The sequence below is a fragment of the Halictus rubicundus genome, unplaced genomic scaffold, assembly GCF_050948215.1.
Source record: "Halictus rubicundus isolate RS-2024b unplaced genomic scaffold, iyHalRubi1_principal scaffold0436, whole genome shotgun sequence".
Classification (NCBI taxonomy): Eukaryota; Metazoa; Arthropoda; class Insecta; order Hymenoptera; family Halictidae; genus Halictus; species Halictus rubicundus.
In genome coordinates this window covers 135,053-149,777 of record NW_027488977.1, presented here as the reverse complement: position 1 = coordinate 149,777, position 14,725 = coordinate 135,053, and the positions used below count along the sequence as shown (strand labels likewise).

General features: G+C 12.4%; 1 long non-coding RNA gene across 1 annotated transcript in view; it reads left to right on the top strand.

Moving 5' to 3' along the window:
- Positions 1-4,932: 4,932 nt before the first annotated feature.
- The window catches only part of LOC143364296 (uncharacterized), a 31,566-nt gene continuing 21,773 nt past the window's right edge, over positions 4,933-14,725 (top strand). The window contains exon 1 of the long non-coding RNA XR_013084068.1: positions 4,933-5,498. This is a non-coding gene — a long non-coding RNA (uncharacterized LOC143364296). The remainder of the gene's footprint in view (positions 5,499-14,725) is intronic.

Sequence of the window (14,725 nt, the reverse complement as noted above, 5' to 3'; positions counted from 1 at the left end):
AAAATTTCAGGGGGAAATTTATACAAAAATTGAATTTTAAAGAATTATTATGGAGAAAACAAATTAAAGAGAAATTCTTATAGGAAATAATTTTTATTTAAATTTCAGAGGAAAATTTATACAAAAATTGAATTTTAAAGAATTATTATAGAGAAAATAAATTAAAGAAGAATTCTTATAGAAAATAATTTTTATCAAAATTTCAGGGGGAAATTTATATAAAAATTGAATTTTAAAGAATTATTATGGAGAAAATAAATTAAAGAGAAATTCTTATAGGAAATAATTTTTATTTAAATTTCAGAGGAAAATTTATACAAAAATTGAATTTTAAAGAATTATTATGGAGAAAACAAATTAAAGAGAAATTCTTATAGGAAATAATTTTTATTAAAATTTCAGGGGGAAATTTATACAAAAATTGAATTTTAAAGAATTATTATGGAGAAAACAAATTAAAGAGAAATTCTTATAGGAAATAATTTTTATTTAAATTTCAGAGGAAAATTTATATAAAAATTGAATTTTAAAGAATTATTATAGAGAAAATAAATTAAAGAAGAATTCTTATAGAAAATAATTTTTATTCAAATTTCAGAGGGGAATTTATATAAAAATTGAATTTTAAAGAATTATTATGGAGGAAACAAATTAAAGAGAAATTCTTATAGGAAATAATTTTTATTTAAATTTCAGAGGAAAATTTATACAAAAATTGAATTTTAAAGAATTATTATGGAGAAAACAAATTAAAGAGAAATTCTTATAGGAAATAATTTTTATTAAAATTTCAGGGGGAAATTTATACAAAAATTGAATTTTAAAGAATTATTATGGAGAAAACAAATTAAAGAGAAATTCTTATAGGAAATAATTTTTATTTAAATTTCAGAGGAAAATTTATACAAAAATTGAATTTTAAAGAATTATTATGGAGAAAACAAATTAAAGAGAAATTCTTATAGGAAATAATTTTTATTAAAATTTCAGGGGGAAATTTATACAAAAATTGAATTTTAAAGAATTATTATGGAGAAAACAAATTAAAGAGAAATTCTTATAGGAAATAATTTTTATTAAAATTTCAGGGGGAAATTTATACAAAAATTGAATTTTAAAGAATTATTATGGAGAAAATAAATTAAAGAGAAATTCTTATAGGAAATAATTTTTATTTAAATTTCAGAGGAAAATTTATACAAAAATTGAATTTTAAAGAATTATTATAGAGAAAATAAATTAAAGAAGAATTCTTATAGAAAATAATTTTTATTAAAATTTCAGGGGGAAATTTATATAAAAATTGAATTTTAAAGAATTATTATGGAGAAAACAAATTAAAGAGAAATTCTTATAGGAAATAATTTTTATTAAAATTTCAGGGGGAAATTTATACAAAAATTGAATTTTAAAGAATTATTATGGAGAAAACAAATTAAAGAGAAATTCTTATAGGAAATAATTTTTATTTAAATTTCAGAGGAAAATTTATACAAAAATTGAATTTTAAAGAATTATTATAGAGAAAATAAATTAAAGAAGAATTCTTATAGAAAATAATTTTTATTAAAATTTCAGGGGGAAATTTATATAAAAATTGAATTTTAAAGAATTATTATGGAGAAAATAAATTAAAGAGAAATTCTTATAGGAAATAATTTTTATTTAAATTTCAGGGGAAAATTTATATAAAAATTGAATTTTAAAGAATTATTATAGAGAAAATAAATTAAAGAAGAATTCTTATAGAAAATAATTTTTATTTAAATTTTAGGGGGCAAATTTATACAAAAATTGAATTTTAAAGAATTATTATGGAATAAAATAAATTAAAGAAGAATTTTTATAGAAAATAATTTTTATTTAAATTTTAGAGGAAAATTTATATAAAAATTGAATTTTAAAGAATTATTATGGAGAAAATAAATTAAAGAAGAATTCTTATAGAAAATAATTTTTATCTAAATTTTAGGGGGAAATTTATACAAAAATTGAATTTTAAAGAATTATTATGGAGAAAATAAATTAAAGAAGAATTCTTATAGAAAATAATTTTTATATAAATTTTAGGGGGAAATTTATACAAAAATTGAATTTTAAAGAATTATTATGGAGAAAATAAATTAAAGAAGAATTCTTATAGAAAATAATTTTTATTTAAATTTTGGGGGAAATTTATATAAAAATTGAATTTAAAAGAATTATTATGGAGAAAATAAATTAAAGAAGAATTCTCATAGAAAATAATTTTTATTTAAATTTCAGGGGGAAATTTATACAAAAATTGAATTTAGGGGGGATTTTCTAGATTTTTTTGTAATTTGAGGGAGATTTTCATTCTAAAATTTTTATTACTTATTGAACGTTATTGATAAGTAAAGATATTAGTATGAATTTTTTTGTAAAATAGAAAATATAGAAAAAAAACGAAATTTAGAATTTTAATTTTGGTATATATATATATATAAATAATTTATATTAATAAATATTTATATATATATATAAATAATTTATATTAATAAATATTTATAATATATATATAAATAATTTATTGAATAATATTAATTTATATATATATAAATAATTTATTTATTAAATATTTATATATATATAAATTATTTATATATATATAAATAATTTATTCATTAAATATTTATATATATATAAATTATTTATATATATCTAATTAAATTTAAATATCTCTAATAAATTTATGTATAATATATACATTTATATTAATTTTTAAATTTTTTACTACAGAACAATAATAATTTAATAATATACTATATATTTAATTATAATATCAACATTTGTAAAATGAATCCATTTATGAATATATCCTAGAGTAAAACTAGTTATTAGACATTTATATCAGATTTAATTAATTCATAATAACCTATAAATATTCATACAATTATAAATATATAAATTTAATTATAAATAAATAATTTATTATATAAATATTTATATATATATAAATTATTTAATATATATTAAATATTTATTTATTAGGTATTTATATATATATAATAATAATATATATATATATATTTATTTTTATAAATATTTTATTATATATAAAGAGAATTAAGAATTTATATTTATTTAATTAATTTTTAAAATATTTTAATATATATATATATAATTATTTAATAATATATAAATTATTTATATATATATATACATTTAATGCTTAACCATCTGTGTAAATTATAATATCCTAATATGAATCACATTTATATAAATACATAACAATCTCTTACTCTAAACATCTAATCTATATAATATTCATTCCAATATACATATAATTATATGCCATTTATATATACATTTATATATATATAAATTATTTATATAATATATATATATTTAATTAATTTATATATGCATATATATATATATAAATTATTTATATATATATATTTATATATATAATTAAATTATATATACATATATATATATATAAATTATTTATATATATATATATATTTAATTAAATTATATATACATATATATATATATAAATTATTTATATATATATATATATATATTTAATTAAATTATATATACATATATATATATATAAATTATTTATATATATATATATATATTTAATTAAATTTAATTATTCCTAATAAATTTATTTATATATATTAATTTATATATATATAAATAATTTATTTATTAAATATTTATATATATATAAATTATTTATATATATCTAATTAAATTTAAATATCTCTAATAAATTTATGTATAATATATACATTTATATTAATTTTTAAATTTTTTACTACAGAACAATAATAATTTAATAATATACTATATATTTAATTATAATATCAACATTTGTAAAATGAATCCATTTATGAATATATCCTAGAGTAAAACTAGTTATTAGACATTTATATCAGATTTAATTAATTCATAATAACCTATAAATATTCATACAATTATAAATATATAAATTTAATTATAAATAAATAATTTATTATATAAATATTTATATATATATAAATTATTTAATATATATTAAATATTTATTTGTTAGGTATTTATATATATATAATAATAATATATATATATATATATTTATTTTTATAAATATTTTATTATATATAAAGAGAATTAAGAATTTATATTTATTTAATTAATTTTTAAAATATTTTAATATATATATATATAATTATTTAATAATATATAAATTATTTATATATATATATACATTTAATGCTTAACCATCTGTGTAAATTATAATATCCTAATATGAATCACATTTATATAAATACATAACAATCTCTTACTCTAAACATCTAATCTATATAATATTCATTCCAATATACATATAATTATATGCCATTTATATATACATTTATATATATATAAATTATTTATATAATATATATATATTTAATTAATTTATATATGCATATATATATATATAAATTATTTATATATATATATTTATATATATAATTAAATTATATATACATATATATATATATAAATTATTTATATGAATATATACATATATATATATGTATATATACATATAAATTATATATATATATATATATATATATATATATATATATATATATATATATATATATATATATATATATATATATATATATATATATATATATATATATATATATATATATATATATATATATATATATATATATATAATACATAATAATATTTATTTTATTGGAAAAAAAAAAAAAAAAGAGAAAGTGAATAATTTAATTAAATTATTTTATAGTTAATTAATTTAATATTGAGTTTAAATTTTATTATGAGAAGTAAAATAAATGAAAAATTTTTAATAAAATTTATTGGGTTTAAATATATTTAATAAACCTATAATAATAAGTTAAGTTGTGCATTAGCGTCAATAATAAATAAAAAAAAAAATGAGAAAAAAGCTTTGATTTGGGGGGAAAATGATTTTTTTTTAGAAAAAAATAATAATTTTATTGAATTAATATGAAAAATTTAAATTTAGGGGTAAATTTAAATAAAATAAGGGGTAATTAATTAATATAAAATTTTAGGGAAATTTTATTTATAAAAAATTTGTATTGAATTAGTAATAAAAATTTATTTGAGTGAATTTTTTTATATAAAATTATTTATGGAAAGAATTTATATGGAATTATTAATATTTAAAATTTATTGAATTAATTTAGTAAATTTTTAATAATAGTTGATTTATATTAAAATTAAATATATTTAATAAACCTATAATAATAAGTTAAGTTGTGCATTAGCGTCAATAATAAATAAAAAAAAAAATGAGAAAAAAGCTTTGATTTGGGGGAAAAATGATTTTTTTTTAGAAAAAAATAATAATTTTATTGAATTAATATGAAAAATTTAAATTTAGGGGTAAATTTAAATAAAATAAGGGGTGATTAATTAATATAAAATTTTAGGGAAATTTTATTTATAAAAAATTTGCATAGAATTAGTAATAAAAATTTATTTGAGTGAATTTTTTATATAAAATTATTTATGAAAAGAATTATTAGGGGAATTTTATTCATAAAAAATTTGTATTGAATTAGTAATAAAAATTTATTTGAATGAATTTTTTATATAAAATTATTTATGAAAAGAATTATTAGGGGAATTTTATTCATAAAAAATTTGTATTGAATTAGTAATAAAAATTTATTTGAATGAATTTTTTATATAAAATTATTTATGAAAAGAATTATTAGGGAAATTTTATTTGTAAAAAATTTGTATTGAATTAGTAATAAAAATTTATTTGAGTGGACTTTTTATATAAAATTATTTATAAAAAAGAATTATTAGGGGAATTTTATTCATAAAAAATTTGTATTGAATTAGTAATAAAAATTTATTTGAATGAATTTTTAATATAAAATTATTTATGAAAAGAATTATTAGGGGAATTTTATTCATAAAAAATTTGTATTGAATTAGTAATAAAAATTTATTTGAATGAATTTTTTATATAAAATTATTTATGAAAAGAATTATTAGGGAAATTTTATTTGTAAAAAATTTGTATTGAATTAGTAATAAAAATTTATTTGAGTGGACTTTTTATATAAAATTATTTATAAAAAAGAATTATTGGGAAAATTTTATTTATAAAAAAATTTGTATTGAATTAGTAATAAAAATTTATTTGAATGAATTTTTTATATGAAATTATTTATGAAAAGAATTATTAGGGAAATTTTATTTATAAAAAAATTTTTATTGAATTAGTAATAAAAATTTATTTGAGTGGATTTTTTATATAAAATTATTTATAAAAAAGAATTATTGGGAAAATTTTATTTATAAAAAAATTTGTATTGAATTAGTAATAAAAATTTATTTGAATGAATTTTCTATATGAAGTTATTTATGAAAAGAATTATTAGGGAAATTTTATTTGTAAAAAAATTTGTATTGAATTAGTAATAAAAATTTATTTGAATGAATTTTCTATATGAAGTTATTTATGAAAAGAATTATTAGGGAAATTTTATTTGTAAAAAAATTTGTATTGAATTAGTAATAAAAATTTATTTGAATGAATTTTCTATATGAAGTTATTTATGAAAAGAATTATTAGGGAAATTTTATTTATAAAAAAATTTGTATTGAATTAGTAATAAAAATTTATTTGAGTGAATTTTTTATATTAAATTATTTATGAAAAGAATTATTAGGGAAATTTTATTTGTAAAAAAATTTGTATTGAATTAGTAATAAAAATTTATTTGAATGAATTTTCTATATGAAGTTATTTATGAAAAGAATTATTAGGGAAATTTTATTTGTAAAAAAATTTGTATTGAATTAGTAATAAAAATTTATTTGAATGAATTTTCTATATGAAATTATTTATGAAAAGAATTATTAGGGAAATTTTATTTATAAAAAAATTTGTATTGAATTAGTAATAAAAATTTATTTGAGTGGACTTTTTATATAAAATTATTTATAAAAAAGAATTATTAGGGAAATTTTATTTGTAAAAAAATTTGTATTGAATTAGTAATAAAAATTTATTTGAATGAATTTTCTATATGAAGTTATTTATGAAAAGAATTATTAGGGAAATTTTATTTGTAAAAAAATTTGTATTGAATTAGTAATAAAAATTTATTTGAATGAATTTTTTATATGAAGTTATTTATGAAAAGAATTATTAGGGAAATTTTATTTGTAAAAAAATTTGTATTGAATTAGTAATAAAAATTTATTTGAGTGGACTTTTTATATAAAATTATTTATAAAAAAGAATTATTAGGGAAATTTTATTTGTAAAAAAATTTGTATTGAATTAGTAATAAAAATTTATTTGAATGAATTTTTTATATGAAGTTATTTATGAAAAGAATTATTAGGGAAATTTTATTTGTAAAAAAATTTGTATTGAATTAGTAATAAAAATTTATTTGAATGAATTTTTTATATGAAGTTATTTATGAAAAGAATTATTAGGGAAATTTTATTTATAAAAAAATTTGTATTGAATTAGTAATAAAAATTTATTTGAGTAAATTTTTTATATTAAATTATTTATGAAAAGAATTATTAGGGAAATTTTATTTATAAAAAATTTGTATTGAATTAGTAATAAAAATTTATTTGAATGAATTTTTTTTATATAAAATTATTTATGGGAAGAATTTATATGGAATTATTAATATTTAAAATTTATTGAAATAATTTAGTAAATTTTTAATAATAGTTGATTTATATTAAAATTAAATATATTTAATAAACCTATAATAATAAGTTAAGTTGTACATTAGCGTCAATAATAAATAAAAAAAAAAATGAGAAAAAAGCTTTGATTTGGGGGAAAAATGATTTTTTTTAGAAAAAAATAATAATTTTATTGAATTAATATGAAAAATTTAAATTTAGGGGTAAATTTAAATAAAATAAGGGGTAATTAATTAATATAAAATTTTAGGGAAATTTTATTTTGAAAAATTTGTATAGAATTAGTAATAAAAATTTATTTGAATGAATTTTTTATATAAAATTATTTATGAAAAGAATTATTAGGGGAATTTTATTCATAAAAAAATTTGTATAGAATTAGTAATAAAAATTTATTTGAATGAATTTTCTATATAAAATTATTTATAAAAAAGAATTATTGGGGAAATTTTATTTATAAAAAAATTTGTATTGAATTAGTAATAAAAATTTATTTGAGTGGATTTTTTATATAAAATTATTTATAAAAAAGAATTATTAGGGAAATTTTATTTATAAAAAATTTGTATTGAATTAGTAATAAAAATTTATTTGAGTGAATTTTTTATATTAAATTATTTATGAAAAGAATTATTAGGGAAATTTTATTTGTAAAAAAATTTGTATTGAATTAGTAATAAAAATTTATTTGAATGGATTTTCTATATGAAATTATTTATGAAAAGAATTATTAGGGAAATTTTATTTATAAAAAAATTTGTATTGAATTAGTAATAAAAATTTATTTGAATGAATTTTCTATATGAAATTATTTATGAAAAGAATTATTAGGGAAATTTTATTTGTAAAAAATTTGTATTGAATTAGTAATAAAAATTTATTTGAATGGATTTTTTATATGAAATTATTTATGAAAAGAATTATTAGGGAAATTTTATTTATAAAAAAATTTGTATTGAATTAGTAATAAAAATTTATTTGAATGAATTTTCTATATGAAATTATTTATGAAAAGAATTATTAGGGAAATTTTATTTGTAAAAAATTTGTATTGAATTAGTAATAAAAATTTATTTGAATGGATTTTCTATATGAAATTATTTATGAAAAGAATTATTAGGGGAATTTTATTTATAAAAAAATTTGTATTGAATTAGTAATAAAAATTTATTTGAATGAATTTTCTATATGAAATTATTTATGAAAAGAATTATTAGGGAAATTTTATTTATAAAAAATTTGTATTGAATTAGTAATAAAAATTTATTTGAGTGAATTTTTTATATTAAATTATTTATGAAAAGAATTATTAGGGAAATTTTATTTGTAAAAAAATTTGTATTGAATTAGTAATAAAAATTTATTTGAATGGATTTTCTATATGAAATTATTTATGAAAAGAATTATTAGGGAAATTTTATTTATAAAAAAATTTGTATTGAATTAGTAATAAAAATTTATTTGAATGAATTTTCTATATGAAATTATTTATGAAAAGAATTATTAGGGAAATTTTATTTGTAAAAAATTTGTATTGAATTAGTAATAAAAATTTATTTGAATGGATTTTTTATATGAAATTATTTATGAAAAGAATTATTAGGGAAATTTTATTTATAAAAAAATTTGTATTGAATTAGTAATAAAAATTTATTTGAATGAATTTTCTATATGAAATTATTTATGAAAAGAATTATTAGGGAAATTTTATTTGTAAAAAATTTGTATTGAATTAGTAATAAAAATTTATTTGAATGGATTTTCTATATGAAATTATTTATGAAAAGAATTATTAGGGGAATTTTATTTATAAAAAAATTTGTATTGAATTAGTAATAAAAATTTATTTGAATGAATTTTCTATATGAAATTATTTATGAAAAGAATTATTAGGGAAATTTTATTTATAAAAAAATTTGTATTGAATTAGTAATAAAAATTTATTTGAGTGGATTTTTTATATAAAATTATTTATAAAAAAGAATTATTAGGGAAATTTTATTTATAAAAAAATTTGTATTGAATTAGTAATAAAAATTTATTTGAGTGGACTTTTTATATAAAATTATTTATAAAAAAGAATTATTAGGGAAATTTTATTTATAAAAAAATTTGTATTGAATTAGTAATAAAAATTTATTTGAGTGGACTTTTTATATAAAATTATTTATGAAAATTATTAGGGAAATTTTATTTATAAAAAAAATTTGTATTGAATTAGTAATAAAAATTTATTTGAATTAATTTTCTATATGAAATTATTTATGAAAAGAATTATTAGGGAAATTTTATTTATAAAAAAATTTGTATTGAATTAGCAATAAAAATTTATTTGAGTGGACTTTTTATATAAAATTATTTATAAAAAAGAATTATTGGGAAAATTTTATTTATAAAAAATTTGTATTGAATTAGTAATAAAAATTTATTTGAATGAATTTTTTATATGAAATTATTTATGAAAAGAATTATTAGGAAAATTTTATTTATAAAAAATTTGTATTGAATTAGTAATAAAAATTTATTTGAATGAATTTTCTATATGAAATTATTTATGAAAAGAATTATTAGGGAAATTTTATTTATAAAAAATTTGTATTGAATTAGTGACAAAAAATTATTTGAATGAATTTTTTATATGAAATTATTTATGAAAAGAATTATTAGGGAAATTTTATTTATAAAAAATTTGTATTGAATTAATAATAAAAATTTATTTGAATGAATTTTTTTTATATAAAATTATTTATGGGGAGAATTTATATGGAATTATTAATATTTAAAATTTATTGAATTAATTTAGTAAATTTTTAATAATAGTTGATTTATATTAAAATTAAATATATTTAATAAACCTATAATAATAAGTTAAGTTGTGCATTAGCGTCAATAATAAATAAAAAAAAAAATGAGAAAAAAGCTTTGATTTGGGGGAAAAATGATTTTTTTTTAGAAAAAAATAATAATTTTATTGAATTAGTATGAAAAATTTAAATTTAGGGGTAAATTTAAATAAAATAAGGGGTAATTAACTAATATAAAATTTAGGGAAATTTTATTTTAAAAAATTTGTATAGAATTAGTAATAAAAATTTATTTGAATGAATTTTTTATATAAAATTATTTATGAAAAGAATTATTAGGGGAATTTTATTCATAAAAAAATTTGTATAGAATTAGTGATAAAAATTTATTTGAATGAATTTTTTATATTAAATTATTTATGAAAAGAATTATTAGGGAAATTTTATTTGTAAAAAATTTGTATTGAATTAGTAATAAAAATTTATTTGAGTGGACTTTTTATATAAAATTATTTATAAAAAATTATTAGGGAAATTTTATTTGTAAAAAATTTGTATTGAATTAGTAACAAAAATTTATTTGAGTGGACTTTTTATATAAAAAAGATTTTAAAAAATTTGTATAGAATTAGTAATAAAAATTTATTTGAATGAATTTTTTATATAAAATTATTTATGAAAAGAATTATTAGGGGGATTTTATTCATAAAAAAAATTTGTATAGAATTAGCAATAAAAATTTATTTGGATGAATTTTTTATATTAAATTATTTATGAAAAGAATTATTAGGGAAATTTTATTTGTAAAAAATTTGTATTGAATTAGTAATAAAAATTTATTTGAGTGGACTTTTTATATAAAAAAGAATTATTGGGAAAATTTTATTTATAAAAAATTTGTATTGAATTAGTAATAAAAATTTATTTGAATGAATTTTTTATATTAAACTATTTATGAAAAGAATTATTGGGAAAATTTTATTCATAAAAAATTTGTATTGAATTAGTAATAAAAATTTATTTGAGTACACTTTTTATATAAAATTATTTATAAAAAAGAATTATTGGGAAAATTTTATTTATAAAAAATTTGTATTGAATTAATAATAAAAATTTATTTGAGTGGACTTTTTATATAAAATTATTTATAAAAAAGAATTATTGGGAAAATTTTATTTATAAAAAATTTGTATTGAATTAGTAATAAAAATTTATTTGAATGAATTTTTTATATAAAATTATTTATAAAAAAGAATTATTGGGAAAATTTTATTTGTAAAAAATTTGTATTGAGTTAGTAATAAAAATTTATTTGAATTAATTTTTTATATTAAATTATTTATGAAAAGAATTATTAGGGAAATTTTACTTATAAAAAAATTTGTATTGAATTAGTAATAAAAATTTATTTGAGTGGATTTTTTTATATAAAATTATTTATAAAAAAGAATTATTGGGAAAATTTTATTTGTAAAAAAATTTATATTAAATTAATAATAAAAATTTATTTGAGTGGATTTTTTTATATAAAATTATTTATAAAAAAGAATTATTGGGAAAATTTTATTTGTAAAAAAATTTATATTAAATTAATAATAAAAATTTATTTGAGTGAATTTTTTATATTAAATTATTTATGAAAAGAATTATTAGGGAAATTTTATTTGTAAAAAAATTTGTATTGAATTAGTAATAAAAATTTATTTGAATGGATTTTTTATATGAAATTATTTATGAAAAGAATTATTAGGGAAATTTTATTTATAAAAAAATTTGTATTGAATTAGTAATAAAAATTTATTTGAATGAATTTTTTATATGAAATTATTTATGAAAAGAATTATTAGGGAAATTTTATTTATAAAAAAATTTGTATTGAATTAGTAATAAAAATTTATTTGAGTGGATTTTTTATATAAAATTATTTATAAAAAAGAATTGGGAAAATTTTATTTATAAAAAATTTGTATTGAATTAGTAATAAAAATTTATTTGAATGAATTTTTTATATGAAATTATTTATGGAAAGAATTATTAGGAAAATTTTATTTATAAAAAATTTGTATTGAATTAGTAATAAAAATTTATTTGAATGAATTTTCTATATGAAATTATTTATGAAAAGAATTATTAGGGAAATTTTATTTATAAAAAATTTGTATTGAATTAGTAATAAAAATTTATTTGAATGAATTTTTTATATGAAATTATTTATGAAAAGAATTATTAGGGAACCTTTATTTATAAAAAAATTTGTGTTGAATTAACAATAAAAATTTATTTGAATAAATTTTTATATAAAATTATTTATAAAAAGAATTATTAGGAAACTTATTTATGAAAAGTTTAGTATTAAATTAAAATAAGAATTTATTTGAGTATAATATATATATATATATATATATATATATATATATATATATATAAATAAAAATTTATATAAAAATTATATTAAATTAATAATAAAAGTTTATTAATTAATATTGAAAATTTTTAATAAAATATCTTATTAAAAAATTATATAAAAAATATTTGGTTCTACATTTATATAAATATAAATGATTGAAGGTGAATTTTATAGAAAATTTAATTATAGTTTAAAAATTAATTATAAAAATTTATTTATAAATGAAATTTATTTAAAAGTAAAAATTTAAAAAATTTTTATAAATTTTGTGTAAAAATTAAGTTTATATTTAAATGAAAGTTTGACAAAGAAATTTAAAATAAATAATGGTAAATTTTAGTGCCAGCATCAGCGGTTACACTATTGTTATGAGTTAATTAATGAAATAATTAGAGATTTTGAAATTTAGTTTAAATGTATATTATTTTTTTTGGTGAAATATAAAAGTATAATATATTTAATTATTAAAATACAAATTTTTGAGAAATCTTAAGAATAGACTAGGATTAGATACCCTATTATAAAGATAAATTTAAAATGTTAAATATTAAATGTTAATCATTAAAATTAAATAATATGGCGGCTTTATATACTTATTAGAGGAACTTGTTTATTAAATTGATATCCCACGTTAAGATAAACTTAAATGGAAAATTTATGTATTGTTGTTTAAAAAATTTATAGAAATTTTATTTTTGAAATATTATATATATATATATATATATATATATAATAGTAATTCAAATCAAAATGTAGTTTATTTAAGATATAATGAGTTACATAAAAATTATTTTTTTTTAAATTAAATTTTAATATTTAATAAAGATAGGATTTAAAAGTAAATTTTATAAATTAATGAAATTGAAATTAGTTTTATTTAGTGTACAAATTGCCCGTCACTTTCATTATAAATGGAATAAGTCGTAACATAGTAAAGGTATTGGAAAATGTTTTTAATAAAAAATTTAGTTTAATATAAAAATATTTCGTTTACATTGAAAAGATTTACATGAAATAAAATTTTAAATTAAATAATTAAATATTTAGGGTTGATAGTGTTTAAGGTTAAATATATTATAAAAAAAATTATTTTAAAAAATTAAATTTTTAGTATTTATTTAAGAAAAAAATAAAAATTTTATATACATAGTATTGTGAAAGATAATAAATAAAATATTTAAAAGTAGAATTTATTTTTGTACCTTTTGTATCAGGGGTTATTAAAATTTAAATATAGTTTATATTATTCTCGAATATAAATGAGCTAATTAATTAAAATTTTTTTTGTAGCAAAAAAATTATGAATATTTAATTTGATGTGAAATGTAATACGAATTTATAGATATCTAGTTTTTTTAGAAATGAATTTAATTCATATATTTATTTTAATAATATATATATATATATATATATATATTAATAAATATAAATAATTTAGGGGATAAACTTTAAATTAAATTTATAATTTTTAATTGAAATATAATAAATAAATTAATTTTAAAATTTAATATATTATAGAAAAAATTTAATAATTTAATAATAATAATATATATATATATATATATATATATAAAAAAAAATTTAATTAACTAGAATATAATTTAATTATAAAAAAAATTAAATAAATTAAAAATTTAAAGATATAATGATAATATAAGTAATTGATTATATAAATATAAATATATATATATATATATATATAATATTAAAGAATTTGGCAAAAATTATACTCACCTGTTTAACAAAAACATGTCTTTTTGAATTTAATTTAAAGTTGTCCCTGCTCCATGAATAATTTTTAAATAGC